This window comes from Echinops telfairi, unplaced genomic scaffold (assembly GCF_000313985.2).
Source record: "Echinops telfairi isolate 266 unplaced genomic scaffold, ASM31398v2 ScPeMD7_3;HRSCAF=10, whole genome shotgun sequence".
NCBI lineage: Eukaryota > Metazoa > Chordata > Mammalia > Afrosoricida > Tenrecidae > Echinops > Echinops telfairi.
Genome location: NW_022103899.1, coordinates 62365427 through 62375236, shown reverse-complemented (window position 1 = coordinate 62375236; position 9810 = coordinate 62365427). Strand labels below are relative to the sequence as shown.

The following is a 9810-nucleotide window of genomic DNA, read 5'->3' as shown; positions in this document are numbered from 1 at the left end:
CTCTGCTCCCTGAGAAGCTGTTGTCCACCTGGCACCCACCACACAGAGCACCTGAGGATGGGAGGCGGCCGGACATGTGGGGCAGCAGACACCGGCATGCAGAAGGCTAGAGGGAGGGGGCACCTCTTGGATGAAGGGCAGAAGGAGTCCTTGGTTCCTCTCTGGGCAGATAACTCCGAGTCACGAGCTTCTGAGTCAAACGCTTTCCATTTGAGCCTGGTCAGCTGCTCGGATGAAATCGTGCTACTGATCTCTGAGGCTCGGTCTCCCCTGACCCCCGCCCTCCAAGGGTGACCGAGGAGAGAGGGGTGGAGACCCTGAGAGCAGGGAGCAAGACACAAGCAGGGGTCCCCACAGTGAGCAGAACCTCCCTCCCACCCCCCGCAACACTCTGTAGCCTCCATGCATGAAATTAGTTCTACCTTGCTGAGTCGAAGGAGAAGTGCTGTGTGCCAGGAGGGTCCCTGCTGGGGCAAGGCTTGGCTTCACCGGCCTGGGAACAGCAGCGCCTGCGTGGGGTCACCCTCCAGGGTGGAGGGACGCACCCAGGCCAAGTCTCTTTCTCAGCTCTTTTCCCATCAACTGGGAACCCAGGGGTGGGGCCAGGCGCTGCTGATAAAACAGGACGTGGGCGGAGGTGCCTGGGGTGCCATCTGGACATTAACCCTTTGTGGTCAGTTCCAAATGCTGCCCTTTCATGGTCCGTGGGTAGGGCCTGGGCATTGAGCCTTCATCAGCTGCCGCATGCACGCTTCCACGTAGCGCACCCGTGGGGCTGCCTGGTCGCCAGGTTCGCATGGAAACTTGGGGTGCAGGTCTCACTTGCATGCCTCCTGCCTCTTCTCCTGCTCCCCTGGGCTCTAGGGAAGGGGTGCTGGGTGATTTCTCACAGGGGAAGAGAACCAAGGCTCTAGCCCCAGACCCCGGGGCAGGGTCTGCAGCAAACATGGCCCATGACGAGCCCTGAAACCACACTCTTCTCCAAACTCATCTTTTAACGTGACGTTATCGTAGTTGTTAGGGGCCCTGGCGGTGTTGTGGTTACCCTTTGGGCTGCCAACCGCAAGGGCAGCAGTTTGAAACCTCCAGGGATTTTGGTGGCTGTAAAGTCTAGAAAACCCACAATTCTACTCCGTGGATTAGCATCGACCGGACGGCAGTGTGTTTGGTTCTGGTTCATCATGGCCCTTAGGTGCTGTTTGCTCTAGCTCACCGCAAACCCACGTGCCACAGAACCAGACCCCGCCCGGCCCTGCCAGGGGTGAGCCCCCTGCTGCAGCCACTGTGCCAATCCAGCCTGTGGAGGCTGCTCCTCATCTTCACCAACCCGCCTGCCCTGTCAGCAAGCAGGATGCCCGGATGTGGCAGCTACGCCATCTCCTGTCAACTTGCAAAGGGGCGGAGTCTAGCCTGTCAATCAGGCCATAGCTAATGAGGCCTCTGGGTGGGCATAACCTTCTCCTGAGGATTCTGGGAACTCTTGTCTTCCTCCCTGGAAGCAGGACACACTCTCTCTGCTTTGTCTTCCTGCTGACAAGCCACATGCAGCTACACTGATGGAGCCAGAGCCCTGGAGCTGGAGGAACCACGTGGAGACCCACGCCAGTGCTGAGGTGCTTCCACGACCATTGGATCCATACGACTTTCCACCCACTGGCCTGTGATCTTCCTGCATTTGGTGTCATTGCATATGTTGCGTGAGTCTGAGGAGGAATTTATAGGCTGGCATTGGACGTATGGGCTAATATCAGACTTAAGGACTTGATCTGGACTGGGCTGGGATGTTTTCTCAATATACAATTGCTCTTGTATATAAATCTCTTTCTTATACACATATGAGTGTCCATGAATCTGTTTCTCTAGTCTACCCGGACTGACACACCGGAGTATCAGCTCAAAGCACGAGCCGGATGAGCCCCTCCCCTCCTTCCCCTGGACGGCACTGCAGGAGGACGAGGGTCGGCCTGTGAGGCTCCAGCCATTCTGTTCCTTCTTCCTGCTGGGAGCAGAGTGGTCCCGGGTCTCCCAGCAGAGGTCTAAAGGCTCCCTGGAGAGGAGCACCTGAGCCAGGCCTCCTCTGCGCCAGGCCCCACAGGGGCTCAAACCCACTAGGCCCCTGCTGGCCCACCCACAAGTCGTTCCAGCCACAGAAAGAGCAGCACTGGATGGAGCAGGGTGGGCTGGGCACAGGGGTGCAGGCAGCGGGCGGTGAGACCTTGAGGTGAGCTCAGGGAGAAGGAGTGATGGATGCCTCTAATGGGGTAGGGGTGGGGCTGCTTGGCTAGTCTTGCTGGCCCTTGGGAGAGACCTGGAGACACAGTGACCGCAGAGAAGCACCTTGGGAGATGAAGCTTTCACCCCATCTGCCTGGACCGCAGGAGGTTTGCAGCAGCCAGAGGGTCAGCTGTCACCTGCGGATGGCTCCTCACAGCTGCCCAAGAAACCTCTCTGTGGTGTCCACTGGGGACATGTGCTACCCCACTGTCCCTTGGGTCCAACTTTGGTCTCTGTAGTGAGGGCCAGTTCCTGGTGAGGCTGTAGAAAGGAAATGGGACGGAAAGCCCAGCTGAGGCCCCTCCTACCTAGCCCTGCCCCTGTGGCTCAGTTTCCCTGCCTGTGCCAGGGGCCATGGGGCCCACTCCTGCCTGTGTGAGTCCCTGGAGTTGGGGTTACTGTGTGGGACCTGGCCCCATCTTCTACCCCATCTTCCCTTGGAAGCTTTTTCTGGACAGAATAGAACAGCGGGGTGCTGAAGGCTGGCTCCCTCACCACTCCAAGGGAGCGCCACCCCCTTGTTGCAGAAGGGCCCCCAACACCACCTTCTCCCGGGAGGTGGCCGGGTTGGGCTAGCCAAGCCTACTCCAAAGGCACCTGTCTCACTCAGCAGGGCGGCACTCAGGCCCCCAGCAGCTAGGTGCACAACCCCTCCCTGTGCCAGGTCCTCACGGGCATCCTCAGTCAGTCCTGCATCCCACCCCCCAGCCGCTCCCTCATTGTCTGGACAGGACACTAAGGCTGCTGGTGGGGGAGGGGTGGGGAGGCTTAGGTTCCAAGGAAGGGCGGGGTCTGGCCCTGCCCTACCCAGACACCTGGGGCAGACACGCCCTCCAGCCGGCTGGAGGCCCGTGGCTTAGCCAGCTGCTCTGTGTCAACAGCACAGCTCTGGCCCCACTGCCCAGCCGTGGTGCGCTCCCCTGGCCCAGCGTGGCTCCCTCTCCCCGGGTCTCTGTCCCCAGCCCTCACGATTGGTGAGCAAAATAAAAAGCCAGGTAGAAAAGAGGAGCTGTAAGACCTGGCCCAGGTGCTCGGTGACAATGACCGCAGGCTCTCCCACTTAGAGGCCACAGGAAGAGGGGTCTAAACCGGGAGCTCAGGGATCCCCCTGCCCACCTCTCCCAGGCAGGCTGGACCGGGGGTCTGACAGGCCAAAGAGAACTCCAATAACACCCAGGCCTTCAAAGCCCCAGATACAGCCAGGGAGGACATCCCCTATAACACTGGGACATGGACCTGTCCCCTAAGACCCTCTTCCCCCAGGAGGCAGACTCTCCAAACAGTGAGGGTCCCAGGTGACAGCCCAGTCCACTCAGGGCTCTGCAGTCCAGGCCCGTCCCCAAGACCTAGTGCCCCCAGGAGGCTGAGGCAGCAGCCTCTCGAAGAGTTTTGTCCAAAATGGGTCTGTGAGTGCCCAGACCCAGTCAGATCAAGGTCCCCAGGGGAGGACAGGGGATTGGGGCTGGGGGGACTGACCACCATTTCTCACCAGCCTGGGCTGACACCTTAGGGGTCCGGTGGCCTCACCCTTGTGGGCTCTCCGAGCCTTCTCCAGGACCACCACCTGTCTCCTGGCTACACCCCCAGATGGCAGTCCCCGTTCTGAACACTCACCAAGTCCTCTCCTGGGGCACGCTTGGCCCGGTGTGAGCTCGGGACTGTCCCCTTGGCTCTTGTAGGGAAGGAAGGTGTCAGGTCAGGCACCTGAGGCGAGACAGGGTGATCTGAGACTAGGAGTGGCTCAGGATACAGGCAGGGTGACAGGGAACTAGGTGGGGCGTGGGGTACAGGGCTCAGGTGGCTGGCTCGCTCCAGGCAAGCGGAGGGAGAGGCTTTGCCTCCGCCACCTCCCCACCCCCATGTCACATGACTCACTGCTCCCCGCCCTGCTCTGTCCTTAGACATGAGAGCTTAGGGCAGCACCTCAGGGTGCCAGGCCATGCCAAGGACCGAGGTGGGTCCCAGGATATCCGTGCTGGAGGCTACAGGGCAGGGGCTCCCCAAGCCGACTTCAGGGAGGGAGGTGGCCAGCTATGTGGGTCCCCACAGCACTGGCTTCTGGGGATAGGAGCCTGGGCAGCACATGCCCCTCCCTTTTTTCCTTATCCCCACCCTGACAGGAGAAGCCATGCCCTCCAGCTTTGCTGATGGGGAAACTGAGGCTCAGACTAAAAAAAAAATGACCCTCCCAAATCACCAGCTAGTAAGTGGGGCCACTAACAGTGGCACCTGGAGCCCAGGATGTCCCTCCCTGTTTCCCATCCTCACCCCAACCCTAAAACTAACCTCAACCCTAACCCTAACCCTGCACTCAGTCCTATGGCATCAGGAATTGGCTGGACCCAACAGCCAGGGTGCAGAGAGAGGACGGATGTCGCTTACAAACAAAACCCAGTGGTTCTCTTGTCCCGGGCAGATAGAGGACCAGGACACTGCTCTGGAGACCACCCATTTACCTGGGGTCAGCCACTGGCTTCCCACCAGGTCCCACAGGGCCGGCTTGTCTCTCAGATTTCCTTATGGAGGCGAAGGGAATCACCCCTTTCTGTCCAGCCCGGGGGCATAGGGGTTGCCTACTGGATTACTAACCACAAGGTCAGCAGTTTGAAACCACCAACCATGACAAGGCTTTCTACTCCCGTGATTGGAGCAGAGCTAAATAAGAATGGAAATAGATAAACCCGCAGTACTGGAGGAGCGGATGCTATTGTCCGCTCCACTTTGCTCCTGTGGAAACGAGACCAGATGGGCTCATGGCAGGTAGCCCCTGAGACCGTTCTGGTTGGTTTGTGATGCCCAGTGATGGCATGCCTGCCATCTGGCAGGCGCCCAGGGTGGGCGCTCCTGGTCCAGGCGAGAGCTCCATCAGCCCCTGTCCACGGGAGTGTCCTCATGCTGCCCAGGGGTGAGAGTACAGGGACCCAGACTTTCCACGCCGACCATGGGCTTCTGGGCGCCTTTCCTCACCGTAGTGTAATCCCTGCCACTCCTCAAGCAGCTAGACTCCTGGAGAACGGACATAGGGGCCCCGCGTGCCTTTGAGCAAGCTTTGGGGCTGGGGGTCGGGGAAGCTCTTTCTGTTGAAACATCAGGCTTATTGAAAATGGTGTTTTAAAAATATATTAAGGGCAAAATAAATAAAAATGGATAAAATGAATACGGGGTGTGTGTGTGTGTGTGTGTGTATACCTCATAAGGGTGCATGTCAAGGACTATAAGATGAAATGAAAAGTCCCCAAGTCAGACACACTCTTACCCCTGCCCCTCACCCCGACTCTTCAGACACAGTCATTGCTAATGGAGCCCTGCGCTTCTGACAACAGCAGGGTTGGCGGTTCGAAACCACCAGCCGCTCCTTGGGAGAAAGATGGGGCTTTCTATTCCTGTAAAGAGTCGCCACAGTCCCCGACGAGCGGCAGAGGAGAGCTGAGTTTCTGAAGGGAGGTTTCCTCCACTGATTTGTGTCCTCCAGGCCCGTTCAAGTGTGGCCCCTAGGGCAGGTCTCCTGGGGTGGGGGTGGGGCTAAAACGTGATCTGGCTAGAAAGTTGAAAATATTAAAAAAAAAACCATTGTGCTCCGGGCGACACACGGAGCAGATGAGTTTCCCTTCAACAGTTCACCCACGTGTTGTCCTGTGACCTTGGTTGTGACCCCCACAGCGTCACAGCCTCGTCTGGCTTCCTCCTCAGGTTCCCTGTCACCCTGTCTCCACCACCTCGATCCCACCCCAGACCCTGTCCCTGAGTCTGCTTCTGGGCAAACACTGTCCCCTGGGTCCCTCTGGATTGGTGGCTCTGAGGAGCATGGCCCTCGAAGTGGTTAACGATCATGCTCTAGTCCTGTCTGTCCTTTGGCTGGAAGGTGATTGAGGGGGTGGGTTCAAGTCCATGTTTGAAGGGTACCTAAGGGTCTTGGGGAGGGGGCCCACCAGTCTGATCTTTTTATGACGTTGAATTTCATTCACCCTGACTCTCTCTGGGACCTTCCTCTGTGGTTCTGACCCGAGCTTGGGTCATGGGAGCGGGCACCCTCTCGTGCGTCTGGTCTCCCAGCAGTTGAGGCGGAGGCTCCTGTGGCCATTGATCATGAACCCTTTGGGTGGCTGCCTCCTTGAGTCACTCCGCTTCTCCACTCTGGACAAGCGACACAACCAGTCTCAAGCTTCTCCCGAGCCCGTGCCAGGGAGCCATGCTGGGCTGTGTCCTACACAAGGGTGGTGGTGCCCTGCAGGCGAGGAAGGGGGGCCCTGGGCCAAGCTCACGCAGGTTTCAGGCCTGGTCCCACGTCTCAGACTCTGGGCTTCTCAAGGCACTAAGGACACCCCCCACTGAGGCAGGAGGGCCTACTTAGCTGGTGCCTGCACAGACATGGGGGCAGGGGTGCGAAGGGTGCGCTCAAGGCCATGCCCGAGCCCCTGGGGGTGGTGTCTGCCAGGACACGAGGAGGCAGCCGCCTGGTTAGCCCACCTCGCCAAGCCTGGAAGCCTTGATTAGAGTTTTAGACAGTAAGCCCCACGGATCAGGAATACAAACAGTTGGCTCAGGTCACCTGACTGTGCCCACAGCACCACCTCATTCCCAAGTGGCCCCCATTACACTGGGGCTCCTTCCCTGCCTATTCCCAGCAAGGATTGGATTTCAGTGTCAATGTCACAAGCCGCACACCAGGGCTCTTGTCAGGCTCTTGTCGAATGTTCTGGAGAGTGGGCTCTGCTGCAGCTGCCTTCCCCACAGTGACACCTGCCCTGGCACTTGGGTGGCCACTGTGGCTCCCCCGCCCCGGGTGGGGGACAATCTGACACAGGAATTGGCTTCCAAAAGCAACCCACCCCATTCTCTTCTGCTCCTTCCCACCCCCAACTCCCACCCCGGCCTGTCTCCACAGGCCATCGCCCACGAAGGAAGTCCTAAAGCGGAAGTGAAGCCGCTGGTCTCCAGTCTGCTGAAGTCCATAGGGCAGGGAGACCTGCCCCTAGGCTTTGAGCTTGGCATCTTTTTGGAAGCAGTCGGCCCTCCTTCTCCTGTGTGGGGGGCTGGTGGGCTCCACTGTGGGCTGTTTGACAAGCAGTCCACAGCAACCCCCTGGGCCACCCTCACAATAAGTAAGTGCACCCCTAATCCAACCCCTAGTTCAGTAACTTACCCTCACCCGGATCCCATCCATGTATTGACCCCATCTTGCCCCCACTGTTAGCTATGCAGCGCTCAACCGCTCACCAACACCAGGACCCCGAGCCTGATTTAAACCCCAGCCCCAACTCCCACGGCTCCCAGCCCCTGACACCCCGACACTCCAAGCTTGCTTCCGGAAAGACAACTAAACCAAATCCAATCCAACCAAACTCACCGCCGCCGGAGAGTCAATGCGGACTCACGGCGACCCAGGACAGGTGGAACTGCCCCCGTGGGTTTCTGAGACTGTCTGTCTTTGAGGCTGTTGCTTGACGCCACTGAGGTGGCTCTGACCCAGAGTGACCCTGCTCACCATTGTTCCTGTGCCTGTGCCCACTGCTGCGGCCAGTGTGTCCCTCTGTCCTGTCCAGGGCCTTCCTCTTTGCTGCTCACCCTCCACTTTACCAGCACGATGTCCTCCTCCAGGGACTGGTCTCTCCTGACAATGTGTCTAAAGTACGTGAGATGAAGTCTCGCCATCCTTGCCTCCAAGGAACACTCTATGGGAGCAGAAACTATGGTAGTAGAAAGCCTCATTTTTCTCCCTTGGAGCAGCTGGTGGTTTTGAACTGCTAACCTTGCAGTTAGCAGCCCAATTTGTAACCACTATGCTCCTTGAAGTACCACAGCCACCCTCCATTCAGGGAACATCCAACTGGCTTTTGTGTCTTCTGTCTTCTCTCTTCTCCCCAGCGCACCCAAAGTGGCCTGGCAGCGTCGGCTCCCACCCTGCCGGCCTGGGGGTCTGGGCTAGGTCCCAGGTGTAGGAAGGGGGTTTGGTGAATGTCGTTCAAGGCTCCGAAAACTTTTATTAGAGCGTCTCTGTGTTAAAGACTGTGGATGTTACATAATCTGGTGTCAACTTGAGACTATAAAGAGTAAAGGGGTGGAGTTTAGCCTGTCAATCAGGCTGCAGCTTGATGGCCTCATTTGGAGGAGCAATGAAGATAAATAGCTTACTGGAGGCCGGGTACAGTGACTTCCTGCAAGACAGTTCTTTTGACAAGCCACGTGGAGCTACGCTGATGGAGCCAGAGCCTAGTGCTGGAGGAGCCACGTGGAGATCCACGCCAGCACTGAGATGCTTCCACCACTGGATCCCCAAGACTTCGCACACACTGGCCTGTGATTTTCCTGCATACGGCATGATGACATAGCTGCATGAGTCTAAAGAATTTATGAACTAGTATTGACATATGGGGTAATATAGGACTTATGGCCTTGATCTGGGCTGGGCTGGGATGTTTTCTGAATGTACACTTGTTCTTTGATATAAAGTTTTCTCTTACACACATATGAGTGCCTTTGGATTTGCTTCTCTGGTCAACCCAGGCTAACACAAAGACCCTTTAAAAACTAGTAAACACAGACCCGGTATTTGGGAGTTGGACTGCCTGGCCCAGGCCATCTGATTGCCCACATGGCTGTGTTGGGGAGGGCAGCAGCCTCCTGGCAGGTCGGTAAAGATGTATTCATCCCCTACCTGTGGTGCAGTGAGTGATGGTTGGGCTGCTAGCTGCAAGGTCAGCAGTTCAAAGACGAGGCTTTCTACTCTGGTCAAGAGTGACAGTCTGGGACACCCACAGGGGCAGGACTACCCAGTGGATTGGGATCAACTCCATGGCAGTGACATTTGCGAGCTGACGTAGTGGGTTATGTATCAGGCTGTTCGTTGCAAGGTCAGCAGTTCAAAACCACCAGCCTCTCTGAGGTAGGAGGGTGAAGCTTTCTACTCTGGTAAAGACCTGCTATACCCTCTCCTGTAGGGTCACTGTGACTCGGCATGGATTAGCTGACAAGGAGTGTGGGATTTAACTGAAGGCCACCAGAGTCAGGTGCCCTGAGAGAATCGGAAGGTGGCCAGCTAGCTGCTCTGAGCCTGAGCTGGGCCATTGGACAGGGGTCATCTTGGGCTTCTTGGGGCCCCGGGGCACAGCCCTTCCACCTCCCTCACACTTGCTCCTCGAGCACCTGCACTCCAGCTCCTACCACAGACCTTCCCTGGGGCCTGGAACACAGCCCTCCAAGCAGCCCCCACCCCTCCTTGCTCCGCCTGCCAACTTAATGCCCTCCTCTCCCACCCAGCCGGCTTCCCGAAACACACAGCTCATTCCCGGGAATTCTCTTCCTCTGCACTCTCCCATGGCTCCCCAGGCCTCTGTGGTTCCCAACACCACGCTGACACTCAAGGCTCCACGAGACCCCCCCACTCTGGTCATGTCGGGCCCTCCCTCGGCTCCAGTCTCTCCTCTGCTCACCCCATTCCGTCTGACCCCAACTCTGCGCCTTCATCAGGAAGGAAGGAAGAATCAGGTCCAAGAGGGTAAGTTCTGCACCAGTCTGATGGCCTGCCTGCCTCTGCCC

At 57.9% G+C, this 9810-nt stretch overlaps 1 protein-coding gene across 1 annotated transcript in view; it reads right to left on the bottom strand.

The window, feature by feature from the left end:
- Positions 1–557, bottom strand: part of MLPH (melanophilin) — a 46017-nt gene extending 45460 nt beyond the window's left edge. Inside the window, exon 1 of the mRNA XM_045295910.1 lies at positions 423–557. The gene's annotated coding sequence lies outside the window, so the exon portion shown is untranslated. The remainder of the gene's footprint in view (positions 1–422) is intronic.
- Between the last annotated feature and the right edge of the window lie 9253 nt (positions 558–9810).